Consider the following 24,419-nt stretch of genomic DNA (forward strand, 5'->3'; position numbering starts at 1 on the left):
CCCTTCCCCTAGAGGGCAATAAAGACTATACTGCACAATGTTGTTGATGTAGCCTGATCCAAAGAAACAAAAGAGTCATTTGTTGGCATATTAAGGAATTTACCAGACAGATATTCTGTGGTGAAGTTTCAAATCTGATGATAATAAGTTAATACTTTAAGCCCGAGTAAGTCTGGATCCCATCCCAATTAATTTCCCCCCCCAAATTTATTCTGAGCAATCCTTCTGCCTTCTCCCCACCCCATGGAAAAAATAATGTCTGGGCAGTATATAACTAGACACTGTTGTTGTTGCTTTTATAAGAGATGAGATTTGGTCCTATTTACTTGTGCATAACCACATTCCGAATGATTCTTCATTTACAATTTGATTTGTGCATTTTCTTATGTGAGACAAAATGAATACTCCCCTGACATGGAAGAAATATGCCGTATTATCTTTTATGGGGTTTATTTAGACTCGGCTGTACGTCTTCTTTAACTCCATAATGGCATCCAAAATGGTTGGAGGACAAAGTGGAGAAACAAAGACAAATGTTCTATTAGGAAGGAGGCATAAAACGCAAGATCACAAAACTCACACCTCTATTTAATGTGCTTCATGGACACTTGGAGATACAAAGTTGTCTCCAAATTTTTTAAACAGAAATGAAGATTTTCATCATGAAGTGAGTGCAGGGTGTTGAAAATGCAGCTGCACTGAAGTCAGAGATCTTCTGGAGAACTTGTCAGCATCTCATTGTTTTATTTTATTGTGTTCCATTATTATAAGCACCCTTGGGTCCATTTTACGGTGAAAGATGAGGTTGAAATTTGATACACAAATAAAGCACTGATGAAAACCCCAGATGATGATGATGATGATGATGATGAATGTTTTTTAAAAACAAAATTATTTTTAAATCAAAAAATTTAATTGGTTGATAGCTCCAAATGCCTACCAATCTGTTTATCTGCTTGACTTTGGAAAACAGGGTTAGATTTCACAAGGCCTGGCTCGCTCCTTGTTTCTTTTTAGCAAGGGGGATGCAGCAAACATTTTTTATGGTTCAAATATGGGAAAGATGATATAGATAAAAAATCTCTGAAAGAATTATTATCTATGGTAGTAACTGGGTTGTAAAGTTTGACCTTATGAATCCAATAATGTGACGGCTATTTGGAACCAGAGGCCTGTGGTATTTCCAGAGCAAGCTGGCTAGCATTTTTCACCCCTGTCCAAGATATAAAAACAGCCTAACTTATCTGGAGACTAGAATAAAAGTTTATATCTTCTCATCTATTCACAGGAATACTCCAACGACACTTGTGACTTTACCAAAAAGGTGGGGGGAGGAGGAAAGGTAACATTGTCTTTTGCAGAATCTTGTTCCATCCCTTTTGTGCTTTACTGATTTTTGGATATGCCACAGAGTAAAGGCTGTGTACAAATGATATAGTTAAAGCACATCTACTCCACACAGAGTGACAATTCCCAGGACCCTTAACAAACTACAGTTCCCAGGATTATTTGGGGCAGGAATGTGCTTTAAACGTATGGTGTGTACAAAGCATAAGGGCTTTGAACTTAGCACCATGTTGGATTGTGGCCACATTGCTTGTAGGATGAAAAAGTTTATTTCCTATCTATCTATCTCCTCCTCTAGGATGCACACCTTAACGTGGCGAGGGAGTTTGAGAGTATCAAAGAAGCTGACAGCAATGCCGTCAAGAGGCTAGACTCCTAGCAGGGTCACCCAGGCAGCAGGGTCAAAGCTGAGACACCAGACTAAGATGCATCCAGACTCAGAGGAAGGCAATGGTAAACCTCCTCTGAATACCTCTTACCACAAAAACCTTACATAGGGTCTCCATAAGTCATAATCGACATGAAGGCACATAACATCTATCTATCTATCTATCTATCTATCTATCTATCTATCTATCTATCTATCTATCTATCTATCTATCTATCTATCTATCTATCTATCTATCTATCTATCTATCTATCTATCTATCTATCTATCTATCTGTCTGTCTGTCTGTCTGTCTGTCTGTCTGTTAGGTAACTAATGTGTAGCCTACTTTGGTTTGGGGGGGGGAAATCTCAAAGTGGCTTATGACAAATCATACATCATAGAAACACAATACCACCAAATGTTGCCTTAACCTATTAATTTGTCAGTTTGCTTGTCTAGCCTGCCTCATCTCTAAGCCTTGGGACAAGCAACAATCAGAAAATATTTTTATTTGTTGCATTTATGTATGCTCCACTCTTCCTCCAAGAAACATTGGATTGTAGTCAACTAAGTCCTACTCAGGCTAGACCCATTAAAATTAATGGACCAAAGTTAGTTGTGTCTATTAATTTCAAAGGGTCTAATGATGAGTAGAACTTAGTTAGATACAACCCCTAGAGTGGTTTACATTAGCTGCCACTAGCAGGGGTGTAGTTGTCTGGGGCCTCAGTGGATCTCAGACCCCTTACATTTTTGGGAGCAGGGTCCCAGCAGTGTCCCTATGTCTCCCGCATCCTACAAGTAAATCAGCATGAAAGGGGAGGCTGTTAGCCAGTCAGAAGAGTCTTCTAGCATGTTTCATTGTCCTTCCCTGCTGATTGGAGCCAATCAGAGTGAAAGGAGGGCAGTCAGCCACTGAGAAGACTCTTGTCAGTAGCTAACACTCTCCTTTTTCATGCTTATTGGCTGCTAGGACCATCTGTTTTTGTGGAAGAAGGCATTAACAAGGAACTCATTCTCAACCCAGCAGCAAAAGAGAAGGGGGGAGAAGGGAGGGAGCATGGCTGTGACTAACATAAAAGGAGCCTGCACTTCTGAGTTTGCCACTACACTACTGCCCATTAGAGATAGGCAAAAAATTGAAATGATTGTGGGTTGTAGTGGAGAAAGTGGATAGAATAATATTAGAACACAGAGTTATCCAATGAAGCTGAATGTGGAGTAACTCTAAAGAATGACTACTCCAGCTACTCACACTAAGGCACTTCTAGACTGTTGCTGTTTTGAGGTGAGATTCAAACACATACCAGCAAATTCAGGTTGCACAATTATAGTTGATTTGATGGTCTTGCACAGCAAACCTGCTTCCCCAAAAGATCAGACTTTTTGTCATCTAGGATGACTACTCAATAAACAGGTTGTGTGGAAGTGCGCTAAGGAGGCATCCCCAAAATACTAAAATAGGGACAGTGGTAGGGATGGGTGGGAATTTCAATTCAGGTGAATCTATCAAATGCACAGCTACTGAAACAATATCCTTCAAAATTTGCACTTAAAAAAAAAAAATCTCAGATTGCTGCAGAAGTGTGGAGAACTGTATTTAAGTTTGGAAAAATGGAAAACTGAGCAAACCAAATTGACAGACCTTTCCATCCCTAGACAGTGGATAACCTGGGACATAGAAAGCAGGGATTATTCCTGGTAAATATAAATAGGGAGAGTTGGAGCATAATGGTACTGAATTCTGCAAGGCTTGGCTTGAACAACAGAATCAGTGCTCCTTCGAAATAAAATAAAATCAATGAGCAAGCAAATTGAAATAAATAAACAGGGTTTTCCATGTGCATGTCAACCATCACCCACTGTTCTTTGCCTCTGCCAGTGTGCATTGTTGCTTTAATGCTAGCTAAGTGCAGATGTGTGTGAGTCAGCAATAAAACTGAAAATTAGCATCCTTCAGTGGGAGAGCCTGCTACAGGATGCATTCCAATAAATATACATTACAAGGTCTTGATATTTATTACTTCGCCATCAGTCATTACAGCATCTTCTGCAGCTCTTGATTCAAGGGTGTTTTACTATCTGAGCGGCACCTGGGAATAACAGCTGGACTGCATCCCCATTAAACCTGGAGAACATCTCAGTTAAATGGCATTCCTGCACTTGCCCAAACCATCACCAAAAATGCCCTTTTTGCAGTTGTTCAGTGCTTCCAAACACAAGGAATATAGGAGTCTATTGAGCAGGACCATCTCATTCAGTATTGCCTACACTGACGGTCAGCGACTCTCCAGGGTTTCAGATGGGCCCTTCTTAGATATGACAGGGACTGAACCTGGGACCTTCTGCATGCAAAGGAGGCGCAGAGCTACAATTCCCAGAGTGTTGTAACAATCCATCCCTGTTCCCAGAGAACTCTGGGAATTGCAGCTCCATGAGGGAAAGAGGGGGTCTCCTAACAACTCTCAGCACCTTTAACAAACTGCAGTTCCCAGGATTCTTTGGGGGAAGCCATGACTGTCTGAAGTGGTATGACACTGCTTCAGATGTGTAGCACAGATGGGGGCTAACATAATTTCATTGGTTTAACTTTGTTCCTAGCAATGTGGGATTAACATCCACTTATGTGTGAGGTTATCCTAGCATCAGGTACCTTACACTTTTAAGCTACTGATCTTTTGGAGCAAACTAGGACCCTGTGTGTATAATATTTGCCCTAGAAATTGGAGAAAAATGTGTGCCCTTTCAGCAATATGGAGGCCTAGAAGCCTCACCTTGAAGTTCACGTATAGCTCTTGCAGGGTAGTGGATCTGCAAAGACAGCAAGTCTCTTCAGTGTAAAGAGCTCTGAGAGACAGTTCTTTTTTTAAAAGGTTGTGTTGCTGTTATAAGAAGCAATTTATTGCTCCATCGTCATGACTTTTTCATGCAACAGACTTTTACAGAGGTCATAGAATCAGAGAGTTGGAAGGGGCCCATAAGTCCATCGAGTCCAACCCCCTGCTCAATGCAGGAATCCAAATCCGATGCAGATGGTTTTGAAGCCAAATCCAGTGCAAGATTGTGGATGCTAACTTTGAAAGGACTTTCTCCAACTTTGAAGAAAGACCGGAATGGTCACAATAACACATTGCCTAGATGATGGGCTCCTAACAAGGCACCTTGCAGCAGGCAGTCACTTAAGGCAGCAGATGCTATGGAGAAGATCAGACAGAGCTGTGTGCTCCACACTCTGCTCTGCACCCCCTAAACTAGATTGCTGCATTCAGGTGTAGTGGAGGATTATGTCCCACCACTAGGGATGTAGGAGAATTCTGACAAAAATGAAAATGGGAGCAGAAACTGCCATTTTTTGCTTATTTATCCCATGTCTGGAATGGAAATCAATTGGTATTCGCTGTTGTTGCTTTCAGTCTGCAAAAGATATGTCATTGATTGCTTTGCACTGTGTTTCCTTTGCGTTGAAATGAATGGGGTGGAATAATATTGTGATGTAATTTACATGTTTTATGTAATTACATATGTTATGTAAGTTGCATCATTGTTGCCCCAGTGGCCGGTGAGAAGAATAATTTTTGGCAGAAGATGAGCTGCGGTAGAACAAAAACACTGCTGCATGTGATGAATACAGGGTGGAATGGAAACAATGCTTTCTTACATCCCTAACCATCCCTAAGGCTGAATTAGGATTCAACTGCTAGTCTATTCGGCTTCTGTACATGAAATGCTGAAGATGCCCTCCAGGCTATAGTTCCGTGGTAGGAGATATGCAGAAGCTCCCAGGTTCAATTCCGGGCATCTCTAGGTAGGGCTGGGAATGTCTCCTCTCTGAAACCCTTGTGAGCTGCTGCCGGTCAGTGTAGACAGTACTGAGCCAGATAAAGCAATGGTTTGACTGGTACAAGGCAGCTTCCTATGGCCCTATGTCTTTTCAACCTAGGAAGCAAAATCTTTTTAGCCAACCCAGCCTGAGGGGGAAGTGGGAAGTGGAGGGGAACATACAACTGCATATGTCCGCACTCTGTGTCGTGATCAAAATTTACCCGGCAAAGATTGTCCTTTTGGAAGGTCCTTTCTGACAAAGATGGGAACAAACCAGACCTTCAGAAAAGAAGAGAAGAAGAAAGGTGGAGGATACTTTCCCAACATCCCCCAAATCACAATAATTAGTAGCAGTGCTCTGAAGTTCATTTCCATAAAAAGAGAGGGAAGGGAGAGAGAGAGGGAGTTGAAAGTCTCAGTGTTTAGACAGCCCCGCAAGCTCCCTTGTGACCTTACTCTGATATTTTACAAAACATTAATCTTCTTGCCAGCAATTATAAGGAATACAGTGATGTAGCTGGGAGTCAGTGAGTGAGTAATAGTAATGCCATTGTTCTCTTTTATTTATGCCTTGGCTGTACCAGGCAGATGAGGTAAGTTGGGGCTTTTTTATATGTGATTATTCTGAACTGGCAATACATAAAGGCCAATTACACAAATATCTGTCTGTTGCTAAAGCGCCGGTTTACACCTCCTTCCAGCTCCCGATCAAAGTGTTTCAACACTTTATTATGAAATCACTTTACCTCTTGTCTTTGTTTGCATATGAATTATAGGCTTCCAAGGACTTTTTTTTTTTTTGAAAAAAAATGGTATGCAACAGTGACGTTGCCTTTGAACCAATGGAGGGAAAACATGGTGTTATAGATTATTTCTTTAAGGGTCGTGACTTGCTCAATAAGGTGCTGTCGGCCTCTGGACCGGCCTCTCTGTCAAGGATAAAAGGGCAGCCTGCTGATCTGGCTTCATGGGTGGAAAAACAGGACCCTCAGTTCAGGCAGCTGGTGGACTGAACTACTTATTTAGGTATTATTCATTATTGTTTGTATAGGCAGGGCCTTAGCTTAGTGGAAGGGCGCATGTTTTGCATGCAGAAGTCCCTGGTCCCATGGTCGGTGTTTCTAGCTTCAAAAGATGGCAGTGAGCAAATACTTTAGAAAAGAGATGGGAACCTGCCTCCCCCATTACCAGATAATGTTGGTCTCAATTCCATCTTTCATGACCTTTGGCTATGCCAGCTGGGGAGTCCAACACCTTCTGGAGGACCATAGGTTCCCTGTCTCTGACTTAGAAAATCACTGCCAGTCAAAGGAGGCGACAATGGACTAGACAGAGCAACGGTCGGACTCAGTCTAAAGCAGCCCCAGAAGTTAATATTATTTAAACATCACGCATTGTGATGAGCAGACAGAGGGGTCTCCCCATCCACAGATATCTGGCAGCGAGTGCTGGGACACTGAATGTTGACTGGGAGATGTTTCTCTACAGCAATGAAGTGTGGCATTTAAATCTCCCCCATAGGGATGAGTGACAGCCCTTTATTTGGATACACTGTTGGGATGAGTGCTAGCTGCTCCCTTCACCTAGTTAGACTGAGCCCCTTCTATTCAGCATGCCTCCACCTCTTCGTTTGCATATACCACTCCTTAAATTGCATGGTCTCAGTCCTTAATTTTCATTCTTCATTTTAGATTTTGACTCTTGAGCATACTGCAGTGTGATGGAATGCTGGGAGAGTGGGATGGAATGAAGCTGGAATCTATCAATTTATTTGCATGTACACAAGTCTGTGTTCAATTAAGTCCTACTCAGAGTAGACCCATTGAAACTAATGAACCTAACTTAGTCATGTCTATTAGCTTTGATGGGTCTACTCTGAGTAGGACTAGCATGGAATATCACCTACAGGATAGTCCTACACATGAACTTCATGATTAGCAAATTGTACTGACTTTTTTCCTTTTTAACGTGCCACATCCATTTTTAAAGCACCAAGGAAATAGCACATGCACTGGATTTCAAATATTGCTTTCCAACTTTTATTTCTATTGCTCATTCTATGAAAAACCTTTACTATGTATTCAAAGTTATTTTTCTTATATATAACACATATTCATCATACTCTTCAGCACACTTGCATTCTTCTCTTCGGTTTTTATTGTTTTTCATATTTTATTAAGCTTTCCTTCACATATTTGAAAAAAAATGTGTGTGCAGTGTTTCAAATATTTTAATGCAGAAAATGAATTTTATCAACCATACTTTCCCCCTCTTTTCTTCTTTAAAAGGCACATAATACTCAATTTATTGTTCAAATCTTCAACTGTGTGGGCTTGCCTTTCTTAATGTTTCAAACAAATCAGATTCAAAGGAAACATAATGAATCATGAAAGTGCTTTTATTGGTGATGGTTCACATGGGTACTGTAGTGGCAAGTGCAAGGACCCTTCATGATACTCACAGCATACCCAGACTGGAAGAAGATTCCCTACCCTTGACATGATAAAAAGTGGATCCAGTGGATCAGTCCAAAGGACCATTGAGTCTAGAAACGATCCCACAGTGGCCAGTTAGCTGGTCCCTGGAAGTTCATAAGCACAGTGTGAAGACAAGAATTATCCCTCACTATTGCTCCTCTGCATCTAGAAATCAGTTATAAATTGCCTCTGAATATAAAATTACCATTTAGTTATCATGGTTAACTGCCAGTGATAAACCCATCATCCAAGAACGTGTCTTCTTCTGTTGCCTCCTTGGGTTTGTGTTTCTCCAACAGTGGTTTTGCCTCCTAAATTCTGCACTTAGTCCATCCCAAAGTCTAGCTTCTGATATTCTAGCAAGCATTACATACACACTTAAAAAACCAAGCAAACTTCACAGTCATAAGATTTAGAAACTTGATTTTATGTTTTGTTCCTGACATTAAAAAAAAAACAAATTCTGAAATTCTGTTCCTTTTCTGCATGTCCTCGGAATTTCAACAGCTATACTGTTTGGGTAAGAGGGTAACACAGATCTTTTTTCTACAGAATTACTACCATCACGTTACATTAGGCTGTACAAGTGCTGATAGGATTTTATCTGTTTCAAAGACAGCTCTGCAAATGCTCATTAGTAGATGGCAGTAACAGGCTCCTGCTTACAGACCATTTTTTACATTAGAGAAAATAATTTGTATTCTGACTCGAAGAATTCAGCATCAATTCTTCCATTCTTTCTATGCTTTTAATAATAGTAACACAGTGATACATTTCCAGCACTGGCTCCCACCTGTGGAAGGGATTGTACAGCTTGTAAAGCCGGCAACTCAACACGCTCGAGAGACAAACTTACAAAAGAAGGAATTCCGAGTGGAGGCTTAAGGCTCTATTCATAATTTGTTGCATTGTTGGGGTGTGTATGAGATATGTAAGACCACCAACCGTTTTGAATCCCCTGCCATGTCTGGGCACAATAGGACAAATTGAAAGCTCACTTGGAACCCTAACCCTTCAGTTCCCTGGCCCTTTTGTCCTTATTAATAAGATGTTGAAAGTTATCCGCATGAAAAACGGGGTCCAAAATATCAGTATCAATGGCATGGCAAAATACTTCAGCTGTTCAGAGCAAACTGACTTCCAGGGTGTTCCAGAGCATTTTGATATTTTTCATTTGGTCTGCCATGAAAATATACAATATACATAGCATCTCTCCCCCCCCCCCCACCACCACCTGCACACCCTCCGGTAATGACACATTGTCCTTTTTTGGCCAGGACCACATTTATGTGTAGTAACTTAAGCACATAGAAAGGAAAGGTAGCCATGTTGGTCCATATGAAGGGGGGGGGAACCCTCAGGAGGGGATTCTCACGAAAGATACTATCAAGGGCTACCAGCCACAATGGCTATGCTCAATCAGTTTATTACAGTCGAGAGACCAGAAATAAAAGTACAATAAATAAATACAAAATTAAGACACAATAAATAAAAACAGTAAAATCATACAGAATCTCAGCAAACGGATAAACATTCAAATGAATAAGACAACAGCAGTCGTATAAACTACAATAATCCTCAGAAGTAATCCTGGCAATTTCAGGTAGTAAGTTGTTCTCTTGTTCTCACTGCTATTGACAGACATTTAGTGTCTGTCAATGACACCCTTGGTGTTTTGTCTTCCATTAAATATTTGACATAAAATTGAACTGACCTTTCTGGTAAAGGGGCCAATAATTGACCAATTGTATGCTGCCAAACCCCAGCATAAAAGGTGCAAAACAGAGAGGCATGTTCAATAGATTCCACCCCCTGATTATCACACGGGCATACCCTTAGTGGAAGAGGGGTGCCTGCAAATCTGCCACATAGCATTTGAGAGGGAAGAACATTAAATCTGGCCAAAGTAAAAGCTCTGCAATATTTCGCTGCATACAAGTTCTCAAGCCAAGCAGCTAAATGAAAAGGATTGGCATACAAGATGCCAAAGAGCAAGGTGAACAGATTGGATACTGAATACCAGTGCCTGAGAATCACAAGTGGGGGGAATGATATTGAACTCAAGTCTTGCTTGTTGGCTTCCCACAGGCATCTGGATGGCCACTGTGAGAATCGAATGCTGAACTAGATAGGCCAGTGGCCTGATCCATCAGGGCTCTTAATTCACATTTATTAGAACCAACCAAAATGCCACAAAACAGTGGCAAGCTTTTGAGTTCTCCAGAACTATTTATCAGGCAAAGCAAGGGGTACAGTTGGAGTGCCTGTGTGGTATATTGGATAACATGATAGACTGGGGCTGAAGAGACTCACATTCAAATCCTCACTCAGCCAGGAGGCTCACTGGGGACCCTGAGCCAATCAACAACACCTTTCAGCCTAAGCAACCTTATAGAGTTGTTGTGGGACTAAAAAGTTAGGGGGGGAGGTATGCTTCCTTGAGCTCCTGGAAGGAAAGGTGAAGTGTAAATGTAACAAATACCCCTGCCTCCCTTTCCTGGCCAACACACTGCAAATTGGAGAAGCAGTGTGGTGTAGTGGTTAGAGCAGCCTTTCCCAACCTGTTCAACAAGAGAGCTAGAGAGAAGGTGTGTCAGGGAGAGGGAGAGAGGGAAGGAGAAACCCTCTTTCAGCTTTGGTTCTGTCCCATGGCATCACCCACTTCGAGGGAAGCTTGGAGAATGGCAACAAGGGAGAGGGGCTTCTTAGTGATGGCCCCCAAATTACAGAATGATTTGCTTGACAAGGTGCGCCTGGCGCCAACACTGTTATCTTTTCAGCACCAGGTCAAGACTTTCCTCTTCTCCCAGGCATTTTAGCATGTGTTCTATATTGTTTAAAATTTTTAAATTGTTTTAAATTGTTTTTTTAAAGATGTATTTTAAATTGTATTTGTTTTTAGTTATTGCAAACCACCCAGAGGGCTTCGGCTATGGGGCGGTATACAAGTTTAATGAATAATAATAATAAAAAAAATGTATCAATGGCTCTTTAAAAAAATTCTCTATGAAAGTCTGAGTTGAAGGGTGGACACATATCATCTCTGATTAACACATGCATGCAAACATATGTGCATTAACATGGAGGTGCCACATCATGTTCAGTCTGCTGACTGACATGTTGGTGGGATTCATATTGATAGTTCAATAATGGATTATCCAGAAATTATGTCTATTTAGCTTATTTTTATCTGAAAGAATAAACTCCTTCTCACAGAATCAATGAACACATGCAGCGTTCAGCAGGCAGAGAAAAGGTGAAAGTGAGTGAGAAGAGGGGGGTCTTTAGCATTTTAGTTGGGTGTTTCAAGCATGCCGCTATTTTCATCTATGAAATCTTGGAGATAATAGTGACTAAGAGATTGAGCTATGAATCAGGAAGTGCCCAGTTTGAATCTTGTCCCTGCCATTATCTTACTAGGTGGCCTAGTGGTGACTCTCTCTCAGCCATACTTTCCCCATCTGCAAAATGGAATAATACTGGGTGGGTAGCCTAGATGGCATCTTTAGGATCTCCCCCCAAGTCTGCAGGTTTTTTATATGTGTTAAATGGGATTCTGTAGGAATAAAGACTGCTAAAGTTGTCAAACCAGTCTCTGTTGAGTTTGCTAAGTATCTCTTTGCATGACTGAAGAGTACAGGTGACTGGTCACCACAGAAACTAGAAGCTAGAGATGCTTCCAGAAGGTGGACTTCAGGGTTCAGGCCTTCCCCTCTCCCCTGGCTGGAGGTGATTTTATCAGTGAATGAACGGTGGTAGCTCAGTAGTAGAGCATCTGCCTTACATGGGCAAGGTTCCAGGTTCAACCTCTGGCATATCCAGGTAGGGTTGGGAGAGATTCCTGCCTGAAACCCCAGAGAGCTGCCGCCAGTCACTGTAGACAATGCTGAGCTAGATAGACCAATGGTCTAATTCAGTATAAGGCATCTTCCTATGTTTCTATGTAAGAAATTAATAAACCTGGAGTCAGTGCCTCCTGGCAGCTAGAGCTGGAAACACACAGAATTCAGTGTGAGAATCCAGGGCTAAAGCATTGGGAAACCCCCTAGAAATCTAATGGTGGAGTAAGATCTGGTGATCTGGTGGAGTTTTAATTCTATGAGCCATATGCTCAAGATGATAAATAGATAGATAGATAGATAGATAGATAGATAGATAGATAGATAGATAGATAGATAGATAGATAGATAGATAGATAGATAGATAGATAGATAGATAGATAGATAGATAGATAGATAGATAGATAGATAGATAGATAGATAGATGAGAGAGAGAGAGAGAGAGACTCCACAGTTCTCATTGAACTTCATTGTGAGCAGCAGCAACCAATGGGGCTGAACAGGTGGAGCTGCATTGCTTTCCTGGCTTTCTAACACCGTGCACCACCGATTGGCATAGTGAGGTGCACTTTCGACACTTCCCACTGACTGCCCCTCCCTCTCTGCCTCTTGGTAACTGGCAGTGATGTGTGCTGTTGGGAAACGGGAAGAGCAATGCAGCCTCACCTGTGCATCCCTGCTGGCCGCAACTGATTTTAAGGAAACCAACCCCGAGATATTTGTTGGCACCTCTAAAATCTCTCACCACTCAGAGAATGGGGTGCACATAACAATACTGACCTACCTTACAGGGGTGCTGTAAAGAATATGCCTAAATAAAAACTTTTAAACATTAAAGTGCTATAAAATGTTCAGTGTTATTGGAGCATATGCACATTCCCATATGTTATTCTCAGGCTCTGCTGTGAAGTTTTGTTTCCATCTCACTTGTTGCTCCTGAATGGAATTTGAATGTCCCTCTTCTTTCTACTTTCACTCATCTATCGATTTGGCTCTTTCAACCTATCAATTTCACTTAACGAGCATCTTCAAATTCTGTGCTTACTGTTGCAACTCTCTCTCTCTCCCCCCCCAAATTGATTATATTCTAATGATTGTCTTCCTGATCTTTCTGCACAGTCTGCTTCTGAACTGCAGTCTATGCAGATTTGGGGGGGGGTCCAATTTCCTTTTTGCTTCCTCCGTCTTGCTGACTTTTCCTCCATGGATGTTTGCAGAGGTTGCCTTTTCTATGCAGAGCCCAATGACCGTTTCCCAGCTAAATCTATGACATCTTTCCACTTTGATTCCAAGACCCTTTGGTGGGTGGCAGGATTTAACGAACTGTAGCACATTCTACACAAAAAGCCACTGGGCAATGCTTTCATAAGAATATAAGAAGAGCCTGCCGTATTGTTATTATTATTATCCTTATTTATACCCCGCCCTTTTTCCAAACTGGAACTCAAGGCGGCTTCCAGATAAAAATAAGTACATATCATTAAGAACCTATAAACATATAAACCATATAAACATATAAAATCAGCATTAAAACAGGATTAAACTATTAAGATGTTAAAACCAATTAGATATGCACTTAAAATACTGCAGTCCAGTTTAGGAGCATACAAGTAAAACAATAACATACAGCATCCTCTTCAGTCACTACCCTTAAAGCCTTCAGTTCCAAAGGCCTGCCGGAAGAAAAAAGACTGCACAGAGGAGGCCATTCTTGCCTCCCTAGGGAGGGAGTTCCAGAGCCTAGGGGCAGCCACCGAAAAGACCCTATCCGGTGTCCCCACCAGTCCCACTTGTGAAGGTGTTGGGATCGTGAGAAGGGTCTCTCCTGAAGATCTCAGGGCCCGGGCAGGTTCATATAGGGAGATATGGTCTGACAGATAGCCTGGACCTAAGCCGCATAGGGCTTTATAGGTCATAACCAGCACTTTGAATTGTGTCCGGAAACAGACTGGCAGCCAGTGGAGCTGTTGCAGCAGGGGAGTTGTATGGTCCCTGTAACCAGCCCCAGTTAACATTCTGGCTGCAGCTCGTTGCACCAACTGAAGTTTCCAAACAGTCTTCAAAGGCAGCCCCACGTAGAGCACGTTACAGTAGTTGGCGCACTAGTCTTAACTGCGCAAAAGCATTCCTGGCCACCGCAAAAAACCTGGGCCTCCAGGTTTAAGGCTGAGTCCAAGAGCACACCCAAACTGCGAACCTGCATCTTCAGGGGGAGTGTAACCCCATCCAGCACAGGCTGAACCCCTATTCCCTGATCCGCCTTTCGACTGACTAGAAGCACCTCTGTCTTGTCTGGATTAAGCTTCAGCTTGTTCACCCTCATCCAGTCCAGTATCAGAACAGTGGCTCATGTAGTCCAGGATCCTGTTCTCACAATGGCCAACCAGATGCCTATGGGAAGGTCAAAAGCAGGACAAGAGCATTCCCTACTTGTTATCCCCAGCAACTAGCATTCAAAGACATATTGCCTCCAACAACGGAGTCAGAGCATATCCATCAAGGCTAGGAGACATTAGTAGCTTTATCCTTCATGAATTTGTCTAATCCCTTTTTGAAGACATCCAAGCTGGTGGCCATCACTGCCTCCGATTGAAGCAAATCCCATAGTTTAGCCATTTGCTGCATAGGGATGGGCGAGAATTTTGATTCAGTCCTCATTCCAAGCCAGATCTATCAAATCTGCACCTTTCTGAAGGGATGTGAGAATTGAAACAGCCATTCCTCGAAATTCACACATTTAAATGTTGTGATGTAGTTTGCCAACCAAAAAATGTTTACAAAAACATGCATATGAGCAGGGAAAGCATGCACAAAAATGAATATATGAATGAAAATAACACACACAAATGCATTATACAACAAGAAACGGCTTGCAAAAATGTGTACCTTAGTCAGAACTGCCTACAAAAATGTGTTTATTAGGAGAAATTTGAACTAAAATGGTAGAAAAATTTTATTAGGATTTTTGTTAAAAAAATTGCACATTTCTGCAGAAATGTGGAGAAATGTGGAGAATTTAACACTGGAAACATGAGAAATGGAGAGAACCAAAACTGATAGATTCCATCCCTAGTGCTCAGTGAAGAAGTAGTTTATATTGTCTGTCCTAAATCTTGAAACATTCAGCTTGATTAGATGCCCACGAGTTCTCATCTTATGAGGGAGAAAACCTTTTCTTTATTCACCACTCCACATTGTGCCTAATTTTATACTCTTCCATCATCATGACTCCTCTTATTTACCTTTTCTCTAAAGTAAAAAAAAATAGCCGAGATGCTGTAACATTTCCTCAAAGGGGAGTTGCTTCATTTCCTTGATCGTTTTGGTTGACCATGCCTTTTTTCCATTTTCCGTTTCATCCATCCTCATTAGCTCTCTTCAGGCATTGCAAGTTAATGCATAGAGAAGGCAGTGGGGTTTCATGAGCATGCACAGAGTCACTTAGAGCCCTCTTTAGGTGTTCTACTTGTGTGTGAAATAGGAATGTACTGGAATTCCACCCAATTCAGATTTGGTACCAAAATTTTATTAATTCTCTTATTCTCAGTCACTGAGGATCGGATATTAATGTAGCAAATTTCTGTGGCTATTGTTGAAAATGGACTTTTTAAATATATACATATCTGCTTCTAAAAATTTGATTGTAAGAACAATAATTTATCAATATTTCCTTTTAAAATATTGATACTTCTTTCAAAATATCGATATTCCCTTTAAAATATTGATATTAATGTTGATATTTTTTCTGAGTGAAAAAAAATGGTGGATCAGTAAAAGCAGTGGATTGTGGACAAAGAACAAACTTGAATCAATGCCAGCCTGTAAGGTTGATGGAATGCTTTTGAACCAGCACTGGCCAAAGGATCCCTAGTGTAAAGCCAATAGGAGAGAAGGGAGGGCATGGACAAGCACACCACACTCTGCCCCCCCATCCCCATCTATGAGTTGGAGGGTGAATCTCTGAAGTGGGAAGTCTCTTGTACTCTTAGATTCCAAATGACACAGGGAATTTCCACTTCAAGAGGCCAGTGACCGAAGCTCTGCTCTTCCTCTCATCCAGCTCTTGTACTATAAAAGTACCTGAGGGGTGAACTGTCCCAATTGAACAACACTGTGTTGTTTTTAATTAGATGTTGGCCTTAAAACACCATGAAGGAGCACAAAGTTATGACAGGGGCTTCTGTCCATGATCTGATGAATGTGCTTAGAAGTGTCCTTGAAATTGGGAATCCTGGAAAGTTTTCTGTTCCTCTGTGTCTTCTAAGTGTGTTCAGCTGAATGCACATAGAAGCCACACTTGACACCTAAAGGTCTGAGAGGAACCCATGCATGCTGGGGGCAAGGCCTGCATGCTTAACCCTCCTTCTACACAGTTTTCATCAGAAATGGAGAGTGTTTGGCGCTCCAAAAGTTGCTGGACTCCATCTCCCTATGTGTTTGTCGGAGGTAGAAGCTGTTTTCAACCCTACTCAATGATGAGTTGGTGCTCCTAAGTCACTGGCCTAAGAAGGGGCTGAGAACATTCTGAGGAATGTGGTCTTGTGGAGGATTCCACAGAAGTATAAGAGAGAGAAAAATAAACGTACTGCAAAAGCTTGGACAATGATCAGCCTGGATAGTACTAACAATGAAAGCTGCCTGAGTCAAATCATTGGTCCTTCCAGTTTAGCATAATCTACCCTGACTGCCAGTGGCCCTCCAGGGTTTCAGGTGGGGAACATTCTTAGCCCTATCTGGAAATGCCGGGAATGGTACCTAGGATGCATGTACCTTCATGCAAAGCAACAATGGTCTACCACAGAGTTACAGCCCATTTTCAATCTGGAGTCAAGGTCTAACATGACCATGAGCTCAGTCATTACTGCTGGGCTAAAGCAGTCCTTCCTCTGATATCTTCAGCGTCAGAGGCAAGGTGCTAGGTATCACAAGCTATAGAGGGCTATTTGCACTCATGCTTTCCATAGGCATTTGATTGGCTGCTGTGAAAACAGAATGCTCGGCTAGATGGGGCCTTTGGGATGATCCAGCAGGGCTCTTCCTTGGGATGATAATTAGGGTTTTGCAACCATGCCCCTATTTTCATTGGTGACACGCTGGAGAGTAAGACTGCAGTCCTATACTTACTTACCTGGGAGTAAGAACCACTGAATTTCTGAGTAGACAGGCCTAGGAAAGCACTTTATGTTACAGACCAGGTGTCAAATAATAAATGAAACATTTCCATTATCTTGGTTTTACCACCTGAAATCTTGTCCAAGCATCATTGGAAATCCATGGCGCCTGTGTAATGGTGCTTGGAGCCCTGCGCTCAACATCTCCAGCTTGCACGAGTTCACAAAAGCACCTTTAATTTCACCCCATCACACAGCAACCTTTGACCATCCCCTGCTTGACGTGCCTCTGAAATAAAAGGCAGAGCTACAGTGTGAAAAGCTGTTAAAACATCTGTACATTTTTCGCAAGCCGTTAATGCATACAAAGTTGTGTAAAGGGCTGCAAGTTCTTTCCCCTCTGTAGAGACTTTCTAATCAATAGGAGAAAAAAAGAGAGGCAATTTAATTAAAAATTTAAAAGTGCAAAAGTGGGGGGGGGATAAAAGAACACATTTGACAAGAAACATTCCCAGATTTGGATCCAAATCTGATTGTCGTTGCATCTCCATCTGAAATACATTATATAATTATAAACATACACTGGAAATTATTTGCTTCCAAGGTTTGAGCAAGTGCAGGCATTCCGGTTAATTACAGTATCCCCCCCCCTTTTTTTTGTTATTTCTCTCCTTACATGAACATTTAAATAAAAGAGAATGTAAATGATTATTGGGTCAAAGACAGCCACCCAATATCTGGAAAGTTTCCTTTCTGGGTATAGAAGATTTATTTATTTATTTCTGTTACAACATTTCTGTCCCCCTCAAAATAGTATAATATTCCATGTTCCCATCTGCTGCAGCAAAAAAGCAACAAATACCAAGGACTGAATGCGACCCTCCAAGCCTCTCTTTTTGGCCCTCAGGACCAGGGATTCCAATCTTCAGTTCCGTTCTCCACATTTCTGCAGCAATTTGTTTGTGCTTGTTTTGTTTTTAATTCTCATGGAATTTCCTCAGCATTTCAAAGTGCATTTCTCCTACTAAACACATTTTTGCATGCAGTTTTGACTAAGGCAAAACCAGAGCTTGGAAAAGTTACTTTTTTAAAACTACAACTCCCATCAGCACCAGCCAGCATGGCCAGTGGTTGGGCTGATGGGAGTTGTAGTTCAAAAAAGTAACTTTTCCAAGCTCTGGAAAACACCCGCAGGACGCAAAGCTGGAGAAGCTGCTTGAGACACAGCACAAAATGATGCTCGCACTCTCTGATGGGCTTGGAGAGACTCCGCATGGAGCCACAACAAGGATGCGCGCCTGGAAGAGGCTGAGTTTGGACTTCTCCCACCACCACCACCACCTCCTCCTCTTGCTGCTGCTGCTGGCCACCCAACGAGCCTGTGCAGACAGAGATGCTGGCGAGGAAGATTCAGAGGGGCCCCCCTCAGAGGCAGGTCCTCCTGGCCACAGGACCAGCCACTGGAGCTATGCAGACAAGGCAGAATGGGCCTCTGACCCCCTATTGTGGGGGTTACATGCAGTCCCCCATCAACATCAACACGGTGACCATCTTCTTTTGTTGTTGTTATGTGCCTTCCATTACGACTTATGGTGACCCTATGAATCAGCGACCTGCAATAGCATCTGTCATGGACCACCCTGTTCAGATCTTGGACCATCTTCTTTAGCCCCCAGCTAAAGCCTGTCCTGCTCTCTGACCACAACCTGCATCCCAGAGAGATGCTCCACCTTCAGAGCAATGGGCATACAGGCCCACCGAAGCTTGAGTCCTGGAGCCTCGCAGCCGGTGAGCACTCCCACCGCCCCCCCTCTGGGAGGAAGGAGAGGCAAGAGAAATGGTGGCAAACCGCACCAGGGGAGCAATAACCTTTTATCTGCTTGTCACCCTCGTCCATGGTCAACATAAGTTCAGTTTTCTGACACTTTCACAGAGTGGGAAGGGTGGCTTACAGGCTTCCCTTGGTGAATTCTGACTTTTATACTGTGTTTATGTATATGTTTATGTATATGGATATTGTTTATGTATGTTGCTTTGTAAATTAATTCAATATTTGTATTGTACCTGGTGTATTCTATTGTAAACTGCTTTGAGATGTTTTAGATAGTAAGCGGTCTATAAATGGAAATAATAATAATAATTTCAAAGGATGGTTGTGTTTCGCCTCTTGTACCGTTTCAGAAAGTGCAAATTCGATCATTCAGCTTCCCATGACAACTGAATCAAATTTCTCCCCCATCCCTGCCTCCAGCCCATGGGACTCTCCCCAGGCTCCAACTCTCACCACCTCAACTCTGCATCCTTCTCATGGGCTTTAATGTGTCCATGAACTGTGCTAATGGATGGTGTGCCTCTGTGTGTGTGTGTGTGTGTGTGTGTAAACCTCTGGTGTTTGTGTGGCTGGAATGTAGCTTACTGGATGAAGGTTAGAGTCACATCCATTGCTCTACCCACTTTTGCCTCGGTTCACCTCATACATTTAAAGCACATCCAATGCACATTTAAAGCATGTGACTTCCCCTAAAGAATCATGGGACATGTTGTTTGTTAAAGGTGCCAGAGATGTGTCGCTTTGTGAGGGGGAAACCACACTTCCCAGGATTCTCTGGAGGGAGTCTTGTAATTTTATTGTGTGTTGGATGTGCTTTAAATATATGGTGTGGATCTGCCCTTAATAACATTTGTTAGCCTTTAAGTTACTACAAGACTCTTCTTCTTTTTTTTGCCATACAAATGTTAGCATCTCATAAAAATAACATTTAAAAAACATAAAGCTACATGTCAAAATGATAGCACTGTTCAGATGTCTTGCCAAACCATGGTTTGTGCTAACCACAGTTAAAAGCCCACACCATGGTTGAACTTCTAAAATTTCAAACAGGGAAACCACGGCTCAGAGCTGCTCATCGGCTTGTGATTACTACCTGCTCAGTACTCATCAGTTCACTATCTTCTCCACAGGGCAGCAGCCATACCTGTGGTTTGTCAGAGGCTTATGAACGAAGATGTAACAACAAACCACAGTTGACACACACAGTGGTGTAGTGTTGTATGCAAACTGCATGATGGGAGTTACAGTTACAGGCATGAAAAGAAGGTTGGGAGGGCATGGCTTGGGGTACTATGACCCATCATCGTCATTAGAGGCTCAAGTGGCCTTGTTGGCACAGAGCGTCTTCTTCCAGCTTCAGCTGGTATCCCACCTTCTGATGCTACCTGAAGCAAGATAATCTAGCTGAAGTGATCTTTGCTTTGGTTAACCTCCTGATTGGATTAATGGCCTATAGAAGAGGTTCCCAAACTGTGGTCTGTGGACCACCAGTGGTCTGCAAGCTTCATTCAGGTGGTCCACAGCGTGTCCACATTAAATATTCATATTGGTTTTTAATTGTATTTTTATAACTTCTTTCTTCTTCTGCTGTATTTTATTCTGTATCTGCAGAGTGCAAATTGTAATACAATAAAAAAACAGTAGAAGAATAAAAGAATAAAAATACAATTTAAAAATCATACATCATCTAGCACCACATTTTGCAGTTTGTCAAGGAAAATGCAATATAAACACACCACACTGATCCTTCCTTGCATGCACTGGCTTCTGATTTGTTTCTGGGCCAAATCCAAGGTGCTGGATTTGATCTATATAGCCCTGCATAGTTTGGTACCTAAGGGAACTCCTCGTCCCTTATGTACCTACCATAACTTGTCTGGGGTGGGGAACCACAGGCTCGGGGGCCAAATATGGCCCTCCAGGTCTCTCAACCTACTTACGTCATTCTGAGCCACATCCCTTTCTCTAGGCCACATACCTTAAGGCAGGAGTACTACTGCATAGATTGGGGTTTAGTCCCTACCATGTCCTCTGTAACTAGAGCAGTAGTACAGTGACATATACAGACATGCAAGGTCCCTTCATATTCGTCACAGCCATGTCCCCTTTTTTGCTGCTGGGTTGAGAATGAGATCCTTCTTAATGCCTTCTCCCACAACAACATATATTCCTAGAAGTCAATAAACATGAAAAGGGGGAGAGTTAGCTACTGAGAAGGGTCTTCTCAGTGGCTGACTCGCCTCCTTTTATTCTGATTGGCTCCAATCAGCAGGAGAGCACAAAGAAGCATGTTAGAAGACTCTTCCCCATGGCTAACACATTCTCCTTTCATGCTGATTGGCTCACAGGATGCTCACAGACACAGGATGTAGGGACTCTGATGGGACCCTGCCCCCCCAAAAGTAAAGGGTCTAAGACCCCATGAGACCCTGGATGACTACACCCTTGGGGTAGAGATGAGATCCATTGGGCATGTGGGTTTGAAAGCATTCCATTGACCTAACAGGCAGGTATCGATTTGACTTCATTCTTTGTTCGCCATTCATTGCTTTCACTGATTCTTTTTTTCCCCTCGCAAAAAATACTAATCGCAAAATTAATATAGATATTTTAAAGGAAATATCAATAATTTAAAAGGAAATATTATTTTCAAAGGGAATATCAATATTTTGAAAGAAAATATCAATACAATAATCATTCTTGATATTTTAGAGACATCTTTTTTTAAAAAACAAAATATATTTTTTGAAAATAGCTGCCAAAAATCCCTATATAAAAATCTGATCCGCAATGATAGAGAATAAGCAAATTAATGGGAAATTTGGTACCAAATCCTAATTGGGCAGAATTCTAGCACATCTCTTGTCTGTGAGACAGGCAGGTCTTGCTTGGGTGGGAAAAGCCTCTCGGTTCTTGTTTCAGTTTTACTTCCAAAAGCCTTTTCCTCCCAGCCCTGGTTTTAATTTCCAAGCTATTTTAGAAAAGGTTTGTGGTAGTAGTAGTAGTAGTAGTAATTTTATTAACGACCCAAAGATCCATAACAGTTTGTGGTCAATGTTTTATTATTGGTTAGTTCTGGCAAGGGATAGGATAGGATGTCACATCTTACATTCATCAGTTGCACCGTGCTCCATTCCATTGCTACTAGTTCAGCCCAGCATTCATTTTGCAATCTTGGCCATTTTCTTTGCTCTGTTGTAAAATAATTATGCATCCAGTGGTCGGTTCCTTGAAGCATAGCACATGAGAACTTGTGTTTAATTTAAGATACTTGACGTTAGCTATAAATTGGACCATGGGGCTTCATAGGAATAACTAGATGCTCTTCACCTCAGGCTTGAAATGTGCATCCCAAATGTAATCATAATAATAAAATGCTGGCATTATTGAGATTATTAATTACATAACTGTACCTTATCATATGGATAATAGTTCATATGATCAGATATTGAAAATCGATTTGATTTTCATCCTATCTGTCTGAATCTGCTTATTGTAAAAAGGCACAATTCACATAAACATCCTCTTGGCCTAAACACACCTTTCCCTTTAACTTGTGATCAGGATTTCATAATTGATTTCCTCTATTTAAATTATGTGCAAATATACAGCTATTTACTAGGACCAATTCAAGCATTGCAATGCTTGCGCATGCATGTAGATTTGGGGTGATCCCAAGGTACACAGAAATATTTAAAAAAATCTGCAAAAGATAAACCTAAATGGGGTGTGGGGAGACACCAGCACAGACCTATCATAACTCAACAGCACAGAACACGGCCCCATCTTTTTAAAGCAGTAGTATACCATTTCAAACAGTCATGGCTCCTCCTAATGAGTCATGGCTCCTTCCAAAGCATTCTGGGAAATGTAGTTTGGTAAGGGTGCTGAGAGTTGTTAGGGGTATACCTCTTTCTTGGGGGAGTGAAGATTTTTTGTGGTAAATATGATATGATCCTGTGCTAAGATATATAGAAAGGACTATTTCATTGTCTGGGTAGGTCACTTCCTGGTTCTCACTGATGAGCTGTTTTTCAATGTCCCTAGGCATGGGAGAGAGAAGTGCCCATAATAGTCAGCTGAAGGATTTAATGTCATTGAGGTTACAAGCATGTCCTCCCACCCCCCAAAAACACACACAAAACAAATGGAGAACCTCCACCGGCAACATAGCCCAATAAAGAGTGAAAATGTAGTCTGAGGCATATCTAATCCCCTAAAGTAAGCCCCATTGAATTTAGTAACGATAAACAAACATACTGAAGAATAAGCAAAACAATTTGGAGAAACCAAGTGGCAGACAGGGCAAATTCAGAAAACAGTTTCTCTTTGAATTACTGGGCCAGTCTCATGAATTTTTTGTGTGGGAGATCACTGTTTCCTTCCAGGCCTGTCACAAATCCCTGTGATTCGTATTCTGAACCAGGAAATATGAAGCTCAGTGACATCCCCCAACCAAGGACTGGGAACCTGTGACCATCCAGATGATGCCAGACTGTAGCTCCTATCCTCCTTGACCTTTGGCCATGCTCATGGGGATGATGGGTAATGGAGCTCATCAAGACCTCGAGGTTCCCCATATCCAAACTAAACATCTCAGGGACAAGAAGATGAATTGTATGCAGGCTGAGTTGTCTTTTTTAAGGGGGGGGACTAAACCCCACATTTGGCATCATACCGAATTCTGCCCGTAGCACCTGGATTACTAAAGTTGGGGACGTCGGTCAGAGTATTAAGCTTGACACCAGAGCCTTTTAATTCCAGCGTAATCTCCAGTGAACCAAATTACCAGCAACATGTTCTTATTGATTCCTGTAAGGGATGCTGAAGCTTTGACCCTTCATTGTTCTGCTTATCGGGAAGTGGCTGAGTCAGCATATTAATAAGGCATAGCTCACGTAAGTGGTCATTCACTGTGCTGGGGCCAAAGATAGGTTCAGCCTTTCGAAGTCAAAACGGGCCCAGTGGAAAAACTCTGTTGATTTTGCTGCTGTTGTTATGAGTGCTCATCCCGTTTTGGGAAAGAAACTGTTTTCTTTTTTCTTTCTTTTTTAAAGGAGCCCTCCTCTCGCCTTCAAGCATTTCTCACGTTGATTTGTGGGAATGGGGTAGGCAGAGGTGGCATGGAAGGTGGGGAGGTGGGGAAGGGAAACGGTTTTGAAAATGAAATAACTTAATCTTAAACTGGGGGAAGACGCTTCTGCCTTCCAAGGTAGCTATGCTCATCATCATCATCATCATCATCATTATTTCTGTTTTATTCACTTTGATATGCCTTCATTTGTTTTTATATTGCTGTTTTATTGATCTTCAGTTGTGATTTTGTTTTATTGTTTTAATGATACATTGTTTCATTTTGGAGATGTTTGAAATATTAAGTGTTTTATAAATGCTTTTCAATTAATGATGACCATCATCATCACCAATGCCTTTTTTGGTAAACAATGAGGTGCCAATTCTCATACCTTGCTAAAAGTGTCTTAGGGGCCAGTACAAAATGACTGCTCTGGGCAGCAAAAAATAATAATAAAAATAGGTGCCACGTCACCTGAAAACTGAACTTTTAAAACAAGCCTTCTAATATGAATTTTCTTTTCCGACCAGTGCAGTTCTTATGGATCC

This window comes from Rhineura floridana, chromosome 13, assembly GCF_030035675.1.
Source record: "Rhineura floridana isolate rRhiFlo1 chromosome 13, rRhiFlo1.hap2, whole genome shotgun sequence".
Taxonomy (NCBI): Eukaryota; Metazoa; Chordata; class Lepidosauria; order Squamata; family Rhineuridae; genus Rhineura; species Rhineura floridana.